Genomic DNA, 13,565 nt, shown 5'->3' on the forward strand with positions numbered 1-13,565 from the left:
TACTTTTTCTCTTGCTCTTCTTTGATCCTTTTTAGCGAATGGGAGAGTCCACACCGGTTTCGTCAATCATGGTATTTCTGGATTTGATGAGGATGAGTATGGTCCAGTTGCACTAATCTTAGTTCTCTTTGAGCATCCACTCTGTATAGGTAGTTGACTTCTCCATTTTTACTCCAAATGAAGCATATTCCAATGCCTCTCAAAAGTGAATCTTTGACCATAATTTGTAGAATAAAGTCTATAGGCCAACTCCTTTATATCATTAGCATTCAAATCACTTCTTATGTTTTGACTAGCTTGATCGTAGCAACCAGCAAATTGTGCAACAACCTTGTCGATCTTATACCATCATTTCTTATATGTAACTACCCCCTTTGTCATGTTAGCACAAAATTCTACACGGTAGATGTGAATTTGACTCCAAAATGTTTTGTCCTTTTGATCGGTACTAACTATAGGGTCAATTGAAACATTTAACCATGCACTGATCAACATCTCATCCTCTTTCCAATGCCAGTGTTGAATACTATCTTGTCTCCGATTTTTAATATCATCATCGAGATCAATAGCATCTAATCCATGAGGGTTGGAAAAATCTGAATATTACGAATTTGGACTAGATTGTATCGGACTCTGAGAGGATGGGTTAGAAGAGCCACCAACACCAGATGAGTTATGTCTTGATGCACTGAATTGAGTTGAAAACGACAAGGATGTTGGAGTAATATTTCTGATAGAGGGGTTAAATATGGATGAAAATGGAAAGGTTTTTGTGAATTTTGATTTTGTGGTTGGAATATAGGAAATTGATTATCATAAGGAGCTTGAAAATTGAAATTAGGAAGATTTTGTAGATTTGGATTTTGAAATGTATTTGGTAGTGTGAAATTTTGATTTGGAACTTGAGAGTTTGAGGTTTGAGATTGTTGGGTATTTAGATTTTGAGAAAAGTTTTGTAAATAATTGAAAAAAGAGTTGAGTTAGTTTGGATCCATTTTTCGAAAAAAAAAATATCAGTAGAACTTTGATTTCGTAAACTTGGAAGAAGATGAAGAAGAGTAGAAGAAAGTGTGAGAATAGAAGTGTAAGTAAGTAATATATATAGAGTAATAAAATATAAATTTATTAATAATAACGGTAACATAGTAACAGCTAGTTTCCAACTGTTAATTTTGTAACGGCTAATTTTGCAACGGCTAATTTTAATCATGTGGTTAGCATTTTAAATTTTATAAATAAAAATAATCAACCCAACCAAAATTTATTTTGTAAGGTATAAAAATTAAATTTATTTTTTTATGTAAATAAATTTAATTAATTATAATATAAATAATATTCAATATTGATTATGATATAAATAATTAATATAAATTATTAATTAAATAGAAATTTAATTATTTAATTAAATATTATTTAAATAATTAATATAAATTATTAATTAAATAGAAATATAATTATTTAATATAATTACTTATTTAATTAAAATTTTGTATAATTATTTATTTTTATAATAACTTGTCATGTGTAAGTTATTATTGGGTAATACAAGTTTCCATTCAGAGGGACTCTCTCCTCTCAAAATATGTGCAGGAACTCTTTTCTCTTCTCTCCAATGATTGGCCCTCCTTATGTCAAAAAAAGTATAATGAGAACTGGACCGTTGGAGTTTCTCTTACGTACCTACAGGTTTAATTCAAACACTTAGTGTTGATGGAAGTAGAACAGAAGCATAAAACTTTCATGCTTGGTACGCACATTTTTAACTAAAAAATTAAAAGGGTATGTGAAGGGTATTTACAATTTTGATTAATTAATATTATTAATATTAATAAACGGTTACTAACCGTTTAGTACCATTTGGTTGAAGGGACGCAAGAATTGTGTATCTATTGGCAATAGAAAAGACACAACTATTTGTATACATAACTAATCATAATTGCTACGTGCCATATGTATAAATAAGCCATTGTCCAATATTTCAGATATAGAAGTACTAAGTGTACATTTTAATCAACTATTAAGAGATTTTCTTTGTTCAAGAGAGTTGAGAATTTCTTACTATTGCTAATTAAGAAATTCTCAGGTTTCATTGTATCCTGTGAGAGTATTGTCATCAACCCTATAGCAACTAAGTGTGGGGACAAATATCTCTCTAAAGAAAGCGATATAATCGTGCCTTGAAACCACTACACAAATATAAGATTTTGTCATCTTCTCATAATAATATACCCAACAATTTTAGAGAGATATTTCTTGAAGATGGCACAAGATCAAAACACTACGTTCAAGGTCATGAATCAAGAGTTCGTCAAATAAGATTGCTTTGATGGAACGAACTTCAACCATTGGAAAGACAAGATGATGTTTCTTCTTTCAGTTCTCAATCTTGCATATGTGATTGACCCAAAGACTACACCAATTGCCGATGCCGCTGAAAATTCTACACCGAAAGAGAAAGAAAAGATTGTTCAATTAAAGAAGTAACGTGATGAAGATACTTTTGCATGTCGAGGTCATATTATCAATACTTTATCTTACCGAATCTATGATCTCTACCTGTCAATTCAATCACCATTAGATATTTGGAAATCTTTGGAAGAAAAGTACAATACCGAACAACAAGGAACAGATAAGTTTATTATGATGAATTATTTTGAATTTATTATGAATGATACTATGCTTGTCATGGATCAAATTTATGAATTACAAATCCTTGTAAGTAGACTTCGTGATCTACAAGTGGTGATCCCTGAATCATTACAAGTTGGAGTAATTATTTCAAAATTGCCTTCATCTTAAAATGGTTATAGGAAGAAACTTTTACATCTCGGTGAGGACTTCACAATTGAGAAATTACTAAGGCATATACGTATAGAGGAGGAAACTCGAAAACGTGATGCTGTGTATCTTTCTCAAAGTTCTAAAGTGAATCATATTGGTGAAAACAACACCAATAAGAAGAAAAGAAAGTTCTCTAAAGATTCAAAGCAAGATAAGAAGAGACAAAGAGAGTGTTATCATTGTCACAAGAAAGGACACTATATCAAAGAATGTAGACTTCTGAAAAAGGAAGCACCAAAGACCAACTTAGTAGAAGAGAAGAATCTAATTGCTATGGTTGCAGAAAAAGTACAAAACATGCATATTGGCATGGTTACAGAAGTTAACATAGCAACACAAGGAAAATCACTTGAATGGTGGTTAGATTCAGGGGCTACTGTTCACGTTTGCAATGATCGCAACCAATTCAAAACATATGAAGAAGTGAACAATAGAGAGGTCTTAATGGGCAATGACAACTCAGCCAAAGTTTGTGGTCAAGAAACTGTGGAATTGAATTTTACATATGGAAAGAAATTAAGTTTAATAAATGTACTTCATGTTCCAGATTTGAGAAAAAATTTAGTTTCTGTTAGTCTCTTGTGTAAGAAATGATTCAAAGTTGTAATGAAATCTTATAAAGTGATCTTACTTAAGAATGATGTATTCGTAGGAAAAGGATATTGTACTGAAGGAATGTTTAAACTTAGTATTAATAAAGTGAATGTTTCATTGTATATTGTTGATTCTTGTGATTTATGGCATAGTAAATTAGCACACTTAAATTACAAATCAATTGAATATATGTAAAAGAATAACTATATTGATCTTAGTAACAAGGATTTTAATAAGAAATGTGATATTTGCATACAATCCAAAATTACTAAGAAGCCTTTTCCTAAAGTTGAAAGAAATACACATTTATTGGAGTTGATTCATAGTGATATTTGTGAACTAAATGGCAATATTACTAAAGGAGGAAAAAGATATTCTATAACTTTTATTGATGATTGTTCTAGATTTACTTATGTGTATTTGCTTAGAAATAAAGATGAAGCTTTCGAAATGTTTAAGAAATATAAAATGGAAGTAGAAAATATGCATAATAAGAAAATAAAACTTCTTCATAGTGATCGAGGTAGAGAATATTTTTTTAATGAATTCGATCACTTTTGTGAATTACATGGTATTGTGCATGAATCTTCCGCTCCATATACTCCGCAACAAAATGGTTTGGCGGAAAGGAAAAACCGTACCTTAGTGGATATGGTTAATTCAATGTTACTAAATGCAAAATTGCCTTACAATTTGTGGGGTGAAGCATTATTGACATCATGTCATATCCATAATAGGATACCATCAAGACATAGAAAGGTTTCTCCTTATGAAATTTAGAAAGGAAGGAAACCTAATTTAAATTATCTTAAAGTGTGGGGGTGTTTATCCTTTTATCGAGTTCCTGATCAAAAGAGAACCAAATTGGGGCCAAGAGCCATAAAAGGGAATTTTATAGGATATGCTCAAAATTCTAAAGCATATAGAATATTAGACTTAGTGTCTATTGTAGTTGTTGAATCAAGAGAAGTAGAATTTATTGAAAATAAATTTATCAATGATTCAAATTCTAATTCAGGGTATCCCCAAAATGATACTAATATTTCACAAGAAATAAATAATCAAAATAATAAATGTCTAAGCGACAAAGAGTTGATTGAACCAAGGAAGAGCTTGAGAGTAAGAAAAGAAAAGGACCTGGGTCCAGATTTTATTTCTTCTCAGGCTATCACCTTTTTGGTAGAAGGAATTAGGAATTCTGTAACAAACAAGATTTCTATTGTTATGAACATAGAGGGTATCCTCAAACATTCAAACAGGCTATGGCTTCAAGGAATTCTGCTTTTTAGAAAGAAGCAATAAATGATGAAATGGACTCAATATTATCTAACAATACTTGGGTCTTGGTTGATTTGCCTCCAGGATTAAAGCCTATAAGATGTAAGTGGGTATTTAGAAGAAAGTATAACACTGGTGATTCATTACAAACCTTTAAAGCAAGGTTAATGGCCAAGGGGTTTAGACAACAAAAATGTCTAGACTATTTTGATACTTACGCACCTGTGGCATGAATGACTTCTATTAGAACTCTTATAGCATTAGCATCCATACATAAGCTTCATATACATCAAATGGATGTTAAAACGGCTTTTCTAAATGGAGATCTTAATGAAGAAATCTATATGGAGCAACCAGAAGGTTATGTGCTATCTGGAAATGAAAATAAAGTTTGCAAATTAATTAAGTTTTTGTATGGGCTAAAACAAGCGCCTAAACAATGGCATGAGAAGTTTGATTTAGTGGTGTTATCAAATGGCTTCTCACATAATAGTGCAGATAAATGTATTTACTCAAAATTTACTAAAGATTATGGAGTAATCATTTGTTTATATGTTGATGATATGTTAATCATCGAAACAAATTTAGAAGGAATTCGTATAATGAAGGAGTATCTAACTTCTAAATTCAAGATGAAGGATTTGAATGAAGTTGATACAATATTAGGCATAAAGGTGCATAAGAATGAAGTTGGCTTTACTTTAAGTTAATCTCATTATATCAAAAAGGTATTGAAAAAGTTTGATCATCTCACAATTAAAGAATCCAATATGCCGTATGATCCTAATCTTAAATTAGAAGGAAATATGGGAAGACCTATAGCACAATTAGAATATGCTAGTGCTATAGGAAGTTTAATGTATGCAATGCATTGTACTAGACCTGATATAGTATTTGCTGTGTGCAAATTATCAAAGTTTACAGAAAAGCCTAGCAATCAACATTAGAAAGTTATAACAAAAGTTCTTGGTTATCTCAAGAAAACCATAAACTTGGGATTACATTATAGTGATTATCCCGCAGTTTTAGAAGGTTATTCCGACGCAAGTTGGATTACACATCTTAGTGACAACAAATCCACTTCAGGATGGATTTTCACCATACGTGGTGGAGCAATAAGTTGGGCCTCAAAGAAACAAACATGTATTACACATTTTACTATGGAGGCTGAGTTTGTAGCTTTATCAGCCGCAGGTAAAGAAGCAGAATGGTTAAGAAATTTGTTGTATGATATAAAGCTGTGGCCACAGCAGACAACAGCCATTTCAATCTTCTGTGATAGTAAATCAACAATGTCTCGAGCATATAATAAGGTTTATAATGGAAAGTCTAGACATATAAGTTTGAGACATAAGTTTGTGAGGCAACTAATAGATGATGGTGTAATTACCATCACTTATGTAAGATCTCAAGGAAATTTAGCAGACCCTTTGACTAAAGGTTTGTCAAGGGATAAAATCAAAGAAACTACTGCTAAAATGGGATTAAAACCTATTATTGCTAAATGATGGGAACCCAACCTTATTCTAGTAGACCACTAGTTTCAAGTTTTAATGGGTAATAACAAGTTATTTAGCAATTGGAGCACAAGGTATAGGATTTAGTGCTATTTACAATAAATTAGGAGGGTGAGTTTAAACTCTTAATGGAATGATAATATTATCTTTTAGAGGTTTTATTCTTGTAAATATTCATGAAACCAGGATGAGCACAAGGTCATATAAGTGCTTAAAATTGTAAACTCTTGAACTTAGAGGGTATAAGTAATGTGTGTGATTTTTGGTACTAGCATATGGAGTATAAGTTTAATCGATTAGACACCTATTACTTCGTTAGAACTTTAAAATTTACACTAAAAGAATGTTTAATCTTAGTGACACATTCTTTATGCATATACTTGTATGACATTTAAATTTTGCAAATAGTAGGGAATTGAAGGGTATTTACAAATTTGATTAATTAATATTATTAATATTATTGATATTATTAATATTAATAAATGGTTACTAACCGTTTAGTACCATTTGGTTGAAGGAACACAACCTTTTAAAGATTGTGTATGTTCAAAACATTGTGTCTATTGGCTAAAGGGACACAACTCTTTAAGAATTGTGTATGTTCAAAATATTGTATCTATTGGCAATAGAAAAGACACAACCATTTGTATACGTAACTAATCATAATTGCTACGTGCAATATGTATAAATAAGTCCTTGTCCACTATTTCATATATAGAAGTACTAAGTGTACATTTTAATCAATTATTAAGAGATTTTCTTTGTTCAAGAGAGTTGAAAATTTCTTACTATTGCTAATTAAGAAATTCTTAGGTTTCATTGTATCATGAAAGAGTATTGTCATCAACCCTATAGCAACTAAGTGTGGGGACAAATATCTCTCTAAAAAAAGCGATCTAATCGTGCTTTGAAACCACTACACAAATATAAGATTTTGTCATCTTCTCATAATAATAATATACCCAACAGTATGCACTTACTTACCCTCTCAATGCTTTAATCTTGATGTGATCTCCATTGCTCTTTGGTGAATAGTTGTAAGGAAACACTATCAGCCCATATTTCCACTTTTGAATTCTTGGTCTGCATGGTTGAATCAATTTCACTTCACAAAATTCAAAAGATAATAAAAGAAAATCAGAACTGTTTGAGCATTTAACTTTTTTTTCATGTTCTTAAAGCTGAGAAATATGCATGTATTAAGTCTAAAAAGTATCTCACTTCACCTTAAAAAGCATCCATGCTTTGCTTTCACGTGGCCTCCTCGAATCAACCCAGTTATCTTTATTTCCAATGTAATTGATACAATGTCACTTCCTTTACTGAGCCAAAACCAAGATGAATATGGAAATAAAGACACAAATTTTTGGTTGAAACATAACTCATGATATTAGAGATAATAACAAGTCTAGAACATAGATAGTATGTATGAAAATATTGTCTTCAAAGTTCAAAGTGTAAGTTACCAGTAAAATTGTATAGCGTTCCTTTCTTAAGTTGGATCTTCTGGGAGAAACTATCTAATGGTCGAGTCTTGTTTCGTGTAACATTAAACCTATTGCCTGTATTGGATATTCGTTCTTCGATAGAACTATTTTCGAATACTATCTGACCATCTATGCTGTGGTCAAATCCTGGATTTATTATAATGCTTCCATCATATTGAGCTCTTGGTGTTTCTGCCACACATTGCTTCACCAAGGCATTGTTAGCAACTGCTTATGTATCAATAGTTTATAGAAACTATCACATAAATAGTTTAAGTATTTGTCTAATTTAAGTTATATTTTTTAATAATCATGTATTCTTGAACCTCAAAAGCAAATGGTGAATATATACAAATATTGAGTATCTTAAAAAAAACACTTTCTAGTATTCTAATTTTCATTATTTTAGTATATAATTCTTATTCATGAGACTTTATATGTTCTTGCCTCAGTAATAGTAAAATAATCATAAGGTAAGAAATGGATGTCAGGTGCAGCATTTATTTCATAGAAATGTTAGTTAGTTATATGGTGAACAATGTAGATGGCACTGAAAGCGAGGGGAAAAAAGAGATACAATCCAATTGTTACTATAAGGTGTTGGTATCAAATTAATAGAGTCATGGCTGTGGGAGTTATTTTAGGCTCTAGATATAAAATAAAGTTGTTAAAGTTCTTTTCCTTAAAATATATGAATCTCAAAGTGAGAATTAATAGAGTAAAGTAAAAAAAATGATGGAAGAATTAGTATGTGAATATCAACTTAAGACTAGAATTAGAAGAAGAGCTCCAAATGATGATGGTTTAGCTTCTACTTTAAACTTTGAATGTTGGACATGATGAAGGATCTTTAAAAAGAAATTTTAGTTCTATTTACTTACAATTTGTAGAAGATATATATGAAAACTGAATTAAATTTCTATTTGAAAGATAGTGTTATGATAGTTAAAACAAATTTGGAAAATTTTGATATTTTGGACTATTGGAAAAACATTGGAGTGAAATATCTAACCTTACAAAATATTTCAAGAGATTTTTTAGCCATTTCTATTTCTACTATTGTTTCAGAGTCTGTTTTTAATATCGATGGTCAAATTGTACATTCACATCGCAATAGGTTGCATTATGAACTTGTTGATGTGTTTAATTTGCACTCAGTATTTGATACACTCTTCAAGTGAAAGTAATAATAACTCAAGTTTTTATTTGGAATCAAAGTTCAATTTCATGTCAAATTTAATTCACGTAAATTGTTTATTAATATAATATATGTAAATTAGGGTGAAAATTTCTAAATCTTTGAGATTATGAGATGGATATGGGAGATTTAGGAGTTTTGGTAATTATCTTTTTATTATGACAAATACTTATTTAATATATGGTATTTTTGTTTATGATATATGTTAACATATTTATGTATTTTTTTTAGCAGAGAATATGAAATTGTTTATCAGAAATTGTATTCTGACAATGAAAAAATATTTGATGTTGATGATCTTGTTTTATGGCTTTTTTTATAGTTTTAAAAACTGAACCGGATCAACTAATTTAACCGAATTAACTGAAAATTAGTCACCTAGCCAGTTCAATCGAAGCAAAAAACCATTTGGCAAATAATCAATAAAAGAACCAGGGAACTGACAGTTAATCGGTAAATCGATTGAACCGGCCGATTTTTTTTTAAAGATTTCCGGTTTCTAAAATTATATATATAAAATAAAAACAAACCCCCATCTCTCTCTCACACACACTTCCCAAACTGAATCCTACCGCTTGCTAAAGTCCTATCACAGACAAAGGCTCCAGCCATCACCATTCACCAGCTGCCACTCGCCCTCTTCTCACCGTGGAATCTCTGTTCGGACACATTGCAATTTGTTTGCGTCGCCCACCTCACCGTCGCACGTCGCTCATCTTGTCGCTCGCCTCTTCGGTCACCTCGCCATTACTCACCTCAACAGTAAGCACTCCTCGGCTCCTCCCTCACTAGCCACTGCTTGCTGCTTGCTTATTTTTAAAAATTTTATTGATTTATTCTTCAATCTTCAATGCTTCTTTAGTGCTTCTTCTCTCGGTTGTTGTCGCCGTCGTTGACACAACCAGTGTTGGTCACCTCACCCGCGTCCCTCTCCTTGCTACTTCACGGTTCGTCTACTTTGTCTCTGTCGCCGATTCGCCGCCCAAATCGCCTCTCTGCTCGTGTCTCAGTTCTCCGCCGCGAGTGATAATGTGTTGCCATTTGCTTCTTCAATTTCGTCGATGGCAAGCTCCTCGCCTCTAACCTTTCGTTCCTCCCTGACTCCCTATATCATCGCCCTGGGTTCTTCAGTTACTGTTAAATTAATTTTGGGTTCATCTTTTTTTCCATTAATTTTAAGATTGTGAACTGAGTTTGTGTTCTGGGTTTGGAATTGGATTATTTATTTAATTTGTTGAAGGTTGGTGTGATTCTGAATTCAAATTTAATTTGAATTCTGAGTTTGGAACTGGATTCAATTTAGTTTTTGTTGCTGATATGTTTTCAGTTTAATTTGGATTCAGAAGTCAGAACAATGTTGCTGATTAATGGATTAGAATCCCCAAAACTAAATATGATTATATGCTTTGGCTCTCTTATATTCAGCAGAAATTTGTAATTGAATTGAACTTTGTGTTATATTCAGCAGAAATTTGTAATTGAATTAAACTTTGTGTTACAATTGTATGATGTTTGGTTTGAGGATTTTTACTATTCAGTAAATAGAAATGATGCTCTTATTGTTAAACTTTTTGTTCTGAATTTTTTTCGGTGATGTGATAAGTATTATTGCTAACTACTTGATTTGAACTTAGAAATTAATGAAATTTGTTTATTTTGTAAATTTTCAGTGATAAATTATGGACATTGTGAAATTTTAAAATTAGTTTAGAAATTATTAAATTTGAATATCTGAAATTATATATTGAATTTTTAATAATTTTATTGTATATTTAATTAAATTGGTTCAATCACGGTTCGACTCTGGTTAGACCATCGAACCAGTCACTCAACCAGTTCAATGATCGGTTTAGTTCTCGCAACCTTGCCTTTTTTAGATTGGAAGTTGTATTTTTAAGATTTTGTTTTGTAGACTATGACTATAGTGTGTTATTATATATTTTTGGACCAAAAGAAAAAATAACTATTATTTGACACTGTGTGTCTTCACTTGTCATATTGCATCATCATTCTATCTTTGAAATGTAGATGCAGAGATTCTAACATTCTATGCAACGTCATCAACTTGAGCTTCCTTACTCTCTTATCAACACAAACACTTGCAAGCTCTTCTCCAAAAGCACCTTCAACAATACCGCCTCTTTCAACATCATATTGAGTTTCTCCATTGTCGCACCAATAGTAAACATCGTGCCAGACTCTGCTCCAATCCTCCATCTTTCAATTTACATCCATCATGTACTCCATATCCAATATACTCATTACAATCTCAATTAGTTAAAATGAGGAAAAAATCTTTTATCTCAATTGAACCAACATGTAGTTAAAAGTATGGTCATTTTTAACCTCTGGGCATTTTGCTTGTTTACATTGATCTTTTCTTTCTTATTCTGTGAAAAACACATTTAAGTAAAAGTAATAATTTTCTTCAAATAAAGCTGGTATATTTATATTTTGTAGCTTTGCTCTGAATGCCCTTGAACTATTTGCTGAAATGTTTCTTAGACCTGTTTGTGTAGATGCAAAATTCTGGTGAATGATACTAAGATATACATATGACTTAAACTATCTAATTTTCAAACATATGGTATGACCAAATGTTTTTTAGAATTGGAATGTTAATAAAGCAGATTGCATGATTAATAAGTTCGTTAGCCAACAGGGAATGAGGGTTTTAAGAAGCCTTGAGGTCTTGAAACTGGGAGTTGTCAACTACTTGGATGCCTTGAAACTGCAAGAAAAGCTGGTCTTGGATAGAAAATCTCATAGGATATGGGATACTCTTCTGTCTTTGCAACATCCACCTACATACACTGTTGGCAAGAGACAAACTGTTCACAATTTATTAATCCCACAGTCAGAATTGGAACAAATTGGAGCTGAACTTCACTACACATAACGGGGAGGAGACATTACATTTCATGGTCCACACCAAGCCATTTTATATCCTATCATATCACTTCGTGACATGGGAATCGGTGCTCGAAGTTATGTGGAAAAAATGGAGCTAACTATGATTGAAATGGCAGCTCAATACGGTGTGAAGGCTTGTCTTGGACAAGCTGGTGAGACAGGTGTGTGGGTTGGAGAAAGGAAGATAGGTGCCATTGGTGTCCGGATATCAAATGGAATCACTTCTCATGGTTTGGCATTCAACATTAATCCTGATTTAACCTATTTTAGGCACATTGTTCCCTGTGGAATTGCTGATAAATAAGTTACATCACTGAGAAGGGAGACAGATTCTATTTTTCCACCTGAAGAAATAATACAGGAGCAGTTAATTTCTTGTTTTGCAAGAATATTTGGTTATGATAACCTTATCTAGAAAGAGGATGCTTCAGTAGTTATTGATGGAACCGAATGAGATGAAAGTATTTTAGCAAAGAAATAGTTGTATAACTTCTATTTTTGCTTTTATTCTTTCTTATTTTACTGTGACAAATTCATTCTTACAATTATAGAGCAAATGGTGCTACTCATGCAAAGTTGTATGTTCCCGAAAAAGATGGCACTGATACAATTCTACACATAAATTTATCTTACATAAACATTGTGTTTTGGCACTTCGTTATTGATTTCTATGGAAATGCTTACCACTTTAGGAGTATAATGAACTCGTTTGTTTTGTTTGTTACATGCAGATCGCCGAAATACATTTGTACTTCGTGTTCCTGGAAAGTGGTCTTGCCTGTCAAGTTTAGCTGTGACCGTCACACTTAGTTAGGGTTAAGAGCGATAATTCAAATTAATATTGTTAAGAATGAAGAAAAGCAATTTTATATCATGAGGACTCGTCACATGATACAAATTGGCATGTGATGTAAAGATTGTAGAAATGTCAGAGTAAGTATGAAATTTGATAAGGGTCTCTTCACTCTGGTTATCATCATACATTTAATCATGTGCTATATAGTTTTAGTCAATTGTGAGAATAGAAGTAATCTAATAGTTAGGTTGGTGACGCGGAAGCTGCTAGCTCGTGCCTCCTTCTCTACAAGTGTAAATAAATTGAAAAGATTATATGAAGCTTCTCAGAAATTAGTAGAGCTGAGTTTGAAGAAGGATCCTTCAAGCAACTCGAATCCAACACACAACAGATGATGCGAATGGAAAGAATGATCAACTCTAATCTCTTTCTACATTTTTGTAGTTTATGTAACTAGTTAGTAAATCTTTCCTTTCATTTAATCAAAGATCAGAACTTTTCACTTAGCTGTTAGAACTTTGTTGTATTTTACTTTTGTCTGTTCTGGACTAGGAGGATAATACCAAACGGTTTTGTGGGATCACATGATACATAAATATTTTGCACTTTTGACCAAAACAAAGGTACAATTTTAGTTTGAACCATCTAATTTATAGGATCTATTGAAATTTAAGGCTCACTTATCTATCTTTTGGTACACTATTGTGGCTGTTAAGAATCATCTTATGCAATCTGATTCTACTTATTGGCTTCTGTAAAATAATCTTCAGAAGCCTAAGACCACTCCTTTTTTTTTAATTTGATCTCGTATAATATATTTTCTGAAAAGTCCCTTAATAGTGATTACTGGTACTCAGATTATGCTAATAGTGACAGCACTTTGTAAGATGTTAATTCTTAATGTTGAATTAATATGTGTTATTAAGTTTGAATCTGAAATT

The 13,565-nt window shown here is 31.8% G+C and overlaps 2 pseudogenes; one reads left to right on the forward strand and one right to left on the reverse strand.

The window, feature by feature from the left end:
- LOC107647154 (endo-1,4-beta-xylanase 5-like) overlaps positions 1-11,132 on the reverse strand; it is a 42,323-nt pseudogene extending 31,191 nt beyond the window's left edge.
- Positions 11,133-11,580: 448 nt separating this feature from the next.
- Positions 11,581-12,282, forward strand: LOC107648324 (octanoyltransferase LIP2, mitochondrial pseudogene; annotated as a pseudogene).
- The last annotated feature ends 1,283 nt before the right edge of the window (positions 12,283-13,565 follow it).

This window comes from Arachis ipaensis, chromosome B6 (assembly GCF_059453495.1).
Source record: "Arachis ipaensis isolate K30076 ecotype BB chromosome B6, ASM5945349v1, whole genome shotgun sequence".
NCBI classification, from domain to species: domain Eukaryota; kingdom Viridiplantae; phylum Streptophyta; class Magnoliopsida; order Fabales; family Fabaceae; genus Arachis; species Arachis ipaensis.